The sequence below is a fragment of the Vigna unguiculata genome, chromosome 4, assembly GCF_037176805.1.
Source record: "Vigna unguiculata cultivar grain cowpea cultivar isolate G323 ecotype 2 chromosome 4, ASM3717680v1, whole genome shotgun sequence".
Classification (NCBI taxonomy): domain Eukaryota; kingdom Viridiplantae; phylum Streptophyta; class Magnoliopsida; order Fabales; family Fabaceae; genus Vigna; species Vigna unguiculata.
This window is the reverse complement of record NC_140795.1, coordinates 49,965,136-49,973,518: the sequence shown is the minus strand read 5'-3', so window position 1 is coordinate 49,973,518 and position 8,383 is coordinate 49,965,136. Positions and strand designations below refer to the sequence as shown.

Sequence of the window (8,383 nt, the reverse complement as noted above, 5' to 3'; positions counted from 1 at the left end):
TAAGCACGTAGGTTCAGGGCCAAACCGACTACCCCAAGAGCACTCATCCATAAACCAGTTACTGGTACAAATAACATAAAGAAATGTAACCAACGTTTATTGGAAAAAGCAACCCCAAAGATTTGGGACCAAAAGCGATTAGCAGTAACCATTGAATAAGTTTCTTCAGCTTGGGTTGGGTTAAAAGCACGGAATGTATTTGCGCCATCACCATCTTCAAATAAAGTATTTTCTACGGTTGCACCATGAATAGCGCATAGTAGTGCAGCGCCCAATACACCAGCAACTCCCATCATATGAAATGGGTTTAATGTCCAATTATGAAATCCTTGGAAAAAGAGGATGAATCGAAATATAGCTGCTACACCAAAACTTGGAGCAAAGAACCAACCAGACTGACCCAGTGGATAAATAAGGAATACAGAAACAAAAACAGCAATTGGACCTGAGAATGCGATTGCATTATAAGGTCGCAATTGAACAGATCGAGCAAGTTCAAATTGACGTAACATGAAACCTATTAATCCGAAAGCACCGTGGAGAGCAACAAAAGTCCACAGACCGCCTAACTGACACCAACGGGTAAAATCTCCCTGTGCTTCAGGACCCCACAGTAACAACAAAGAGTGTGCTAAACTATTAGCGGGAGTGGAAACTGCAGCGGTTAAGAAGTTGCAGCCTTCTAAATAAGAACTTGCCAAGCCGTGAGTATACCATGAAGTTACAAAGGTCGTACCTGTAAACCAACCCCCCAAGGCGAAATAGGCGCAAGGAAAGAGTAATAGACCGGACCAACCCACAAAAACGAAACGGTCCCTCCGCAACCAGTCATCCATAATATCAAATAAATCATTTTCATCTTTGGTAAATTTACCAAGAGCTATAGTCATAGCGATCCTCCTATTCAACTACTTCAACCATTTCCCAACACCTCATAGAGCATTTTCAGAGATGGGACGGACCTTGATCATTTATCTCTATTCATTTCTCTCTCTATATATATATAGAATATATAAGTATACTTTCCCTTGTTTTCTAATCGGTTTCGAATAAAAAATCATTTATGGGTCTATTGATATCTAGGGCAAATCCATGAACTCGATGTGGTTATTCCTTATCTATTCTTAAAAATCTTCCAAGTCATCAATCATAAAATCTGCTATGACTCCAAAATCCGATAGAAATTTTTTTTTCAGAACTGTTCAAGAAACAAATGATCCCCTGTTTCACTTCTTATACCTAGCGGATCTTCAGACATATTTCTCTCCTTTCATCAAAGAAACTTATTCTTGAAGTTTGGTTGTGAATTGACTTCTATTTTGTCTAGGAAACTACTGTAGGATCATAGGTTTTCTAAATTTCTATTTCATTTACAGTTTTTTCTTTAGTATTTCATTTTTTTTTATAAATACTATAATAAAAAGAAAAAACTGTAAATGAAAGTTTTTGTCTCATATATATGAATTGCTGGAAAAATATCGTACACATCGATATGAAAAGAAACTATTTGATATGTGAAGACATAATTTAATGTATTTTTCTATTATTTCTATAAGATTCTATCTAATCTTATAGAAATAATAGAAATTTATGGAAAAAAATATGTTTCATTTTAATTTTAAAAAAACTTGTTTGGTGGAACTTGAAATTCGTATTAAGGCCCTTCTGAGTAAAGAAAAGGCATAACCTTTTTTCTTAGTTCAGAAACAAGAAGATTTCATTGGAAATATTCAGAGATTCTTAGGGAGTCTAAACGAAAAAAGTCTTAAAAAGAAAAAAAATTGTTCGAATTGAATCTTTATCAAATTTGAATATCAGAATAGTAGATATAAATATAATTCAACGGGTTAGGTCCACTTACTTTTTTTTATTTTTCCATTATTGAATTTTACACTTTTTCTTTTTTATTACAAATAGAAACTTTTTCAAAATATCAAGAATCTTTTTATTCTTCCTTCAAATAGAAAGACTATTGCTTTTGAAAAAAAAAGTAAAAAGCCCCTTATCGGATTTGAACCGATGACTTACGCCTTACCATGGCGTTACTCTACCACTGAGTTAAAAGGGCCCTTTTTCTTTCTTTCAATTTCTAAATAAGGAACTAGCATGACTAGTACATATATTTGTTACTGTGTATACTTATTCTATAAATTTATATAAATTATTTCTATAAATTTATATAAATTATATAAATTAAATGATATAAATGGGATTAGAATACATGTACATCAATATCTATTATTTGTATAATGACTCATCAAAGAACAAAAAATTGGATTTACCTAGTGAATAGAATATAGTTAAAAAAAAGAATTGATTAAGATTGGATTTGATCCATATCAAATATATTATTTCAAAATGGATTCTTGAAGTCATTCTAATCATAACACTAAATTCTTTTTATTGATACATAAATGTACTCACAAAATAAAATATTTCATCGAAACATTGATAAAATCGAATCATTGATAAAATGGATTCAATATGTTCTGTCCCTAAACCAAATTTTTATTTTTTTATTGAAAAATTCTATTTTCCAAAGTTTTTTTTCTTAGTATTAGATATAAATCTACCTATCGAATCTTAGTATTAGTAATAAATGATAGAAATGAAGTTTTAACCTCTCGTCCTTTGCAACAAACGAATCATTCCTGTGAAGAATTTTCTCTTTATTGGAACATTACTTCTTTTTTTTTCTTATTATGACTGGAATAAAAAAATTTAGAAATATAAATGATTAATAAAAAATTTCTATGGAATTATGAAAGAACGAAAAATATTTTTTTTTATCGAATCATATCATTATATTGACAATTGCAAAAAACTGTTCATACTATGAACGTAGTATAATGGCGGTCGGGCAAGTATGCCCCCATCGTCTAGTGGTTCAGGACATCTCTCTTTCAAGGAGGCAGCGGGGATTCGACTTCCCCTGGGGGTAGGGTGTTACGAAAGGAAGTTGATCAAAAATTTTCAATAAAAACTGAAATGTATTCTTCCTATTGTGCTGGGTCGATGCCCGAGCGGTTAATGGGGACGGACTGTAAATTCGTTGGCAATATGTCTACGCTGGTTCAAATCCAGCTCGGCCCAAGAATTTGCCGATCCACTATGAAATTCTATAACCCATTTATAGTTCTCTGGAAATGACTGATGTGCTATGATACGGAAGAATCAAAATATTAAACATATCTAAGGTTATTTCTTTTTTTTCTGTATTCCATATTTCTTTCCACAAATTCAAAATCTTGTTAATAATCGGTATTCATGTCAAGATCTGTAAGTAGAAAATATAAGGAAAAATTGAAAAAAAAAATATTTTTTTTTCATTGATTCAATTTTCAATCGATTTGTTAATAGAATAAGAATAAGAAACGGATTACGAGTAATTTGTGTCGATCTCACTAAAGTGGATATCGATATACATATCAATATATAAAAAAATGCGCTTTTTTCATTTACAACAAAAAGGTTCGAATCCGAAATAGAAAAAGAAAAGGTTTGACAGAAACGGTCCGTAAAAATATTTATACAGTACACCCCTTTCCCTGGGATTGTAGTTCAATTGGTCAGAGCACCGCCCTGTCAAGGCGGAAGCTGCGGGTTCGAGCCCCGTCAATCCCGTTGGATATAAATCCAAAAAAATAAAAAATAAATTCCTTTTTTGTGTATTTGTAGGGAATCAAATTGATAAACAAAATTTTATTTGGGGCCCCCCCCTGCTTTTTCATTTGTTTCGCCGAAAAAGGAAGGAAAGGGATTTTGGACTTTCATCAAGAATAAATGTTTTTTTGTTTTATTTAGTATGGATAAAAGATCTTCCTATGTTATACTATTTCATGAGTTGATTTGATAGCTCAGATTTTGTGATTCATGATATTGATCCGATTTGATATCATTGAAATCCAATTTATACCATTGTTGAAAGAGTTGAACATTTCTATGGGATTAAATCCCGAATTTTTTTTTTAGAAATTTAAGAGAAATAGAACATAATAAAGATTATGGAAGTAAATATTCTCGCATTTATTGCTACTGCACTGTTTATTCTAGTTCCTACTGCTTTTTTACTTATAATTTATGTAAAAACGGTAAGTAAAAGTGACTAATTTCACTGAAATATGATTTCTTCATTTTTATGAATGATTTAAAAAAATGATCGTACAATCAGCGTAATCCAGATAGTAGAAATCAATTTGATTTCTACTATCTGAGAATTGCGTCCAATTTTTTTTTTCAGATTCTTTTTACAAACAATTCCGGTATCTTAGGAAAAAAAGGGGGTAAAAAAACAGGAATGGTTATTACACGGTCCGCCATTTTCCATATATATATATATCTATATAACCAGGTTAAGCGTCAGTTCATCGAAATAGAAATTTTAAGAAAAATTTGATTGGAATAGGAATCCATTTCTTCTTCTTTTTGATTCCCTTGTTTTTCTCAAAATAGGAATATGGGAATAATGAAAATATTTGTTTGATTGAAAGAGTATTTTCAATTCCTATAAGATACATAGAATACATTACACTACTAAAATATAATAGAATCAAGATAGATTTTCTATTTGAACTCAATTAATTAGTATTAGTTTAAATGAAATATTTTCATTCAATAGTTTCGAAATTCAAAAATTCAGGTAGAAATCAACAAGGTTACTTGGATCCCTTAACTCAATTTTTAGTATCCCTATAGCCCACTTCTTCCCCATACTACGAGGGAAAGGGAAAATGAAAAAACTACCATTAAAGCAGCCCAAGCAATACTTACTATATCCATGTAAATTTTGTCTCCTATCTCTATAAATATGAAGGAACTATTTCATTATTTTTTCAAATTTTTTATTCTATTCTTTTTTTTGTATTATTCGCTAAAAATACTATACTATAATAGTGGAATTGCTATTACAGAGTCAAAAAAAGGATTCTGGGCTAACATCATTCACGAAAAACAAGAATTCATTCTATTTATTAGTTATTAGAACATCTAAAAAGTTTTTTTTGATTATTTTTAGTAAAATCATAAAACATTAAACATAAAAAAATTATAGGAAGTTATAAGTCAATGAATGTTACTACCAGGTGGGAATATTAAGATTTCTCTTTTATCATTTCCTTAAGGATTTCATAAAAAAAGAATCAAGACAGATTCATTTGCATACTTATACTCTTCTTTCTATTTGAAATAGTCCCTTAAATGTCTCCCAATTCGTTCTCTAAAATAATTAAAAAAACTTTTTTTCTTTTCTATTCGATTTTAGAATCAAAACTTTTTAATTTTATTAGAATATAGAATATGAAAATCTAAAGAATACTTTTTTTGAATATTACGAAAGCGAATTAGCTAAATTAAAGCTATTAAATAGAATTGATCTAAATAAATAATATTGATAAAATGTGGAAGCACTCATAAACTTTAAATTAGTCTGTATAGAAGGTTTTTCTTCTGCCTTTTCTCTACCTAAAAATGGACTTTCCTATCCGACTTATTCTTAATCCAATCTAATAAAAGACCCAGTCAGGAGACAGACACTACAATAGTTGTGTAGTGAACGAACTATCATTTCTAAATTTATGGATTCCTTTTCACTACTAGAATCTTTCCTTGAATTCGAGACAAAAATATTTACAACATTTTTTAAGCTACTGATGCTTATAATTTCGAATCAAACGCAATTCTCAAGACTCCTTTTCCCTCGCTTGCTTCTGTTGGAAAAAAAGTTTTCTAAAAAAACGTAATATAATCTTTCATTTACAGTTTCTTATCGATCAGGCGACACCCGGATTTGAACTGGGGAAAAAGGATTTGCAGTCCCCCGCCTTACCACTCGGCCATGCCGCCAATAAAAATATAGATATGAAGTTTTTGAGAATACTCCCCCCTTTTCTTTCTATTGAAAAATTGAAAAACAATCTTGAGACAAATCGCAACCGTTAACTATTCTTTTATGAATTATTCTTGAATATTTGAATAGAAATTTTTTTTTCTTAATGAGATCAGAAAATAAAAATTGATACATAACCAATCAATATTGCTTTTTTTTTTAACTTTGTTCATTCTAATTATAACAGCAACTTTCAATATATGTAAACCCTAGAATATCAATTTGATCTGTTACACAGATATTATCTAATCGAGTATCTTATCCATATCTATATAGATATAGAATACCAATACTATACGGTATTTTCAAGAAATTATCGTGCTTATTCTTTTTTTACAATTTTCAATAGAAAATTTGTAAAAATTCACACAACATGTTATGTGTTTGTTATCCTGAACAAATATGACTGCAATAAAGTTAGAGACAGATCTATAGCTGCAGTTAAATATATGCATGTTTCAAAAATACAAGCCTTATTACATTACACATAACATACTCTAATCATATTCTCCCCAATTCTCTCCAAAATACTTCACTTCAAAATATATCTTTTCTTGACAATTTCGAATGGATTTTTTTTTGTATCCAATTGAATTTGAATATGTAATATCATAATAATGATAGAAATGAAATGCATTTTTTTAGATTCCTAAAAAAAATATTGAAATGCCCGTAGAAATTTCCAATCCTTTTTTAGATTAGACTTTCGATTCTATCTGTTTGTTTTGTTGCAAATTCCTTCGAAGTTGAGTATCAAATTCTAATATTTCTTTCTCTTTTCATAATAGGTATTTCATACACTAAGAAATATTTGATACACGGGATTAGGTAAGATTTCATGTAATTCAGTATAAAGAATAGAAATTCCAATATTGCTAAATGGATTCATGTGATTTGATGAAGCATGACAGCAAATCGTGGAATATTTTTCGATAAAATTCACGGGGAAATTGAAAATGCTTGGGAGTGAAAATGAAGAAATGTCTACACTACCTGGATTGAATCAGATACAATTTGAAGGGTTTTGTAGGTTCATTGATCGGGGCTTAACAGAAGGGCTTTTTAAGTTTCCAAAAATTGAGGATACAGATCAAGAAATTGAATTTCAATTATTTGCCGAAACATATCAATTATTAGAACCCTTGATAAACGAAAAAGATGCTGTATATGAATCACTTACATATTCTGCTGAATTATATATATCCGCGGGATTAATTTGGAAAAGTAGTAGAGATATACAAAAACAAACTATTTTTGTTGGAAATATTCCTCTAATGAATTCTCTGGGAACTTCTATAGTAAATGGAATATACAGAATAGTAATCAATCAAATATTGCAAAGTCCTGGTATCTATTACCGTTCAGAATTGGACCCTAACGGAATTCCGGTCTATACTGGCACTATAATATCAGACTGGGGGGGTAGATTAGAATTAGAGATTGATAAAAAAGCAAGGATATGGGCTCGTGTGAGTAGGAAACAGAAAATATCTATTCTAGTTCTATCATCAGCTATGGGTTCGAATTTAAGCGAAATTCTAGAAAATGTTTGTTATCCTGAAATTTTCGTGTCTTTCCTAAATGATAAGGATAAAAAAAAAATTGGGTCAAAAGAAAATGCCATTTTGGAGTTTTATCGACAATTTGCTTGTGTTGGCGGAGATCCGGTATTTTCTGAATCTTTATGGAAAGAATTACAAAAAAAATTTTTTCAACAAAGATGTGAATTAGGAAAAATTGGTCGACGAAATATCAACCAAAAGCTTAATCTTGATATACCCCAGAACAATACATTTTTGTTACCGCGAGATATATTGACAGCTGCGGATCATTTGATTGGCATGAAATTTGGAATGGCTCTACTTGACGATATAAATCATTTGAAAAATAAACGTATTCGTTCTGTAGCAGATCTATTACAAGATCAATTTGGATTGGCCCTGGTTCGTTTAGAAAATATGGTTAGAGGAACTATATGTGGAGCAATTAGACATAAATTGATACCGACTCCTCAGAATTTGGTGACTTCAACTCCATTAACAACGACTTATGAATCTTTTTTTGGATTACACCCATTATCTCAAGTTTTGGATCAAACTAATCCATTGACGGAAATAGTTCATGGGAGAAAATTGAGTTATTTGGGCCCTGGAGGATTGACGGGGCGAACTGCGAGTTTTCGGATACGAGATATCCACCCTAGTCACTATGGACGCATTTGTCCAATTGACACGTCTGAAGGAATCAATGTTGGACTTATTGGATCTCTAGCAATTCATGCGAGGATTGGTATTTGGGGGGCCATAGAAAGTCCATTTTTTGAAATATCCGAAAGATCAAAAAGAATACGCATGCTTTATTTATCACCAAATATAGATGAATACTATAGGGTAGCAACAGGAAATTCTTTAGCACTTACTCGAGATATTCAGGAGGAACAGATTGTTCCAGCCCGATATCGTCAAGAATTTCTTACGATTGCATGGGAACAGGTTCATC

General features: G+C 31.0%; 3 non-coding genes across 3 annotated transcripts; 1 reads left to right on the top strand and 2 right to left on the bottom strand.

Moving 5' to 3' along the window:
* Window positions 1–1,996: 1,996 nt before the first annotated feature.
* On the bottom strand, window positions 1,997–2,068 carry TRNAT-GGU (transfer RNA threonine (anticodon GGU)). Its single transcript has one exon. It is a non-coding gene; the product is annotated as a tRNA-Thr (tRNA).
* Window positions 2,069–3,550: 1,482 nt separating this feature from the next.
* TRNAD-GUC (transfer RNA aspartic acid (anticodon GUC)) lies at window positions 3,551–3,624 on the top strand. Its single transcript has one exon. It is a non-coding gene; the product is annotated as a tRNA-Asp (tRNA).
* A 2,146-nt stretch (window positions 3,625–5,770) lies between these two features.
* TRNAC-GCA (transfer RNA cysteine (anticodon GCA)) lies at window positions 5,771–5,841 on the bottom strand. The gene has a single exon. It is a non-coding gene; the product is annotated as a tRNA-Cys (tRNA).
* Between the last annotated feature and the right edge of the window lie 2,542 nt (window positions 5,842–8,383).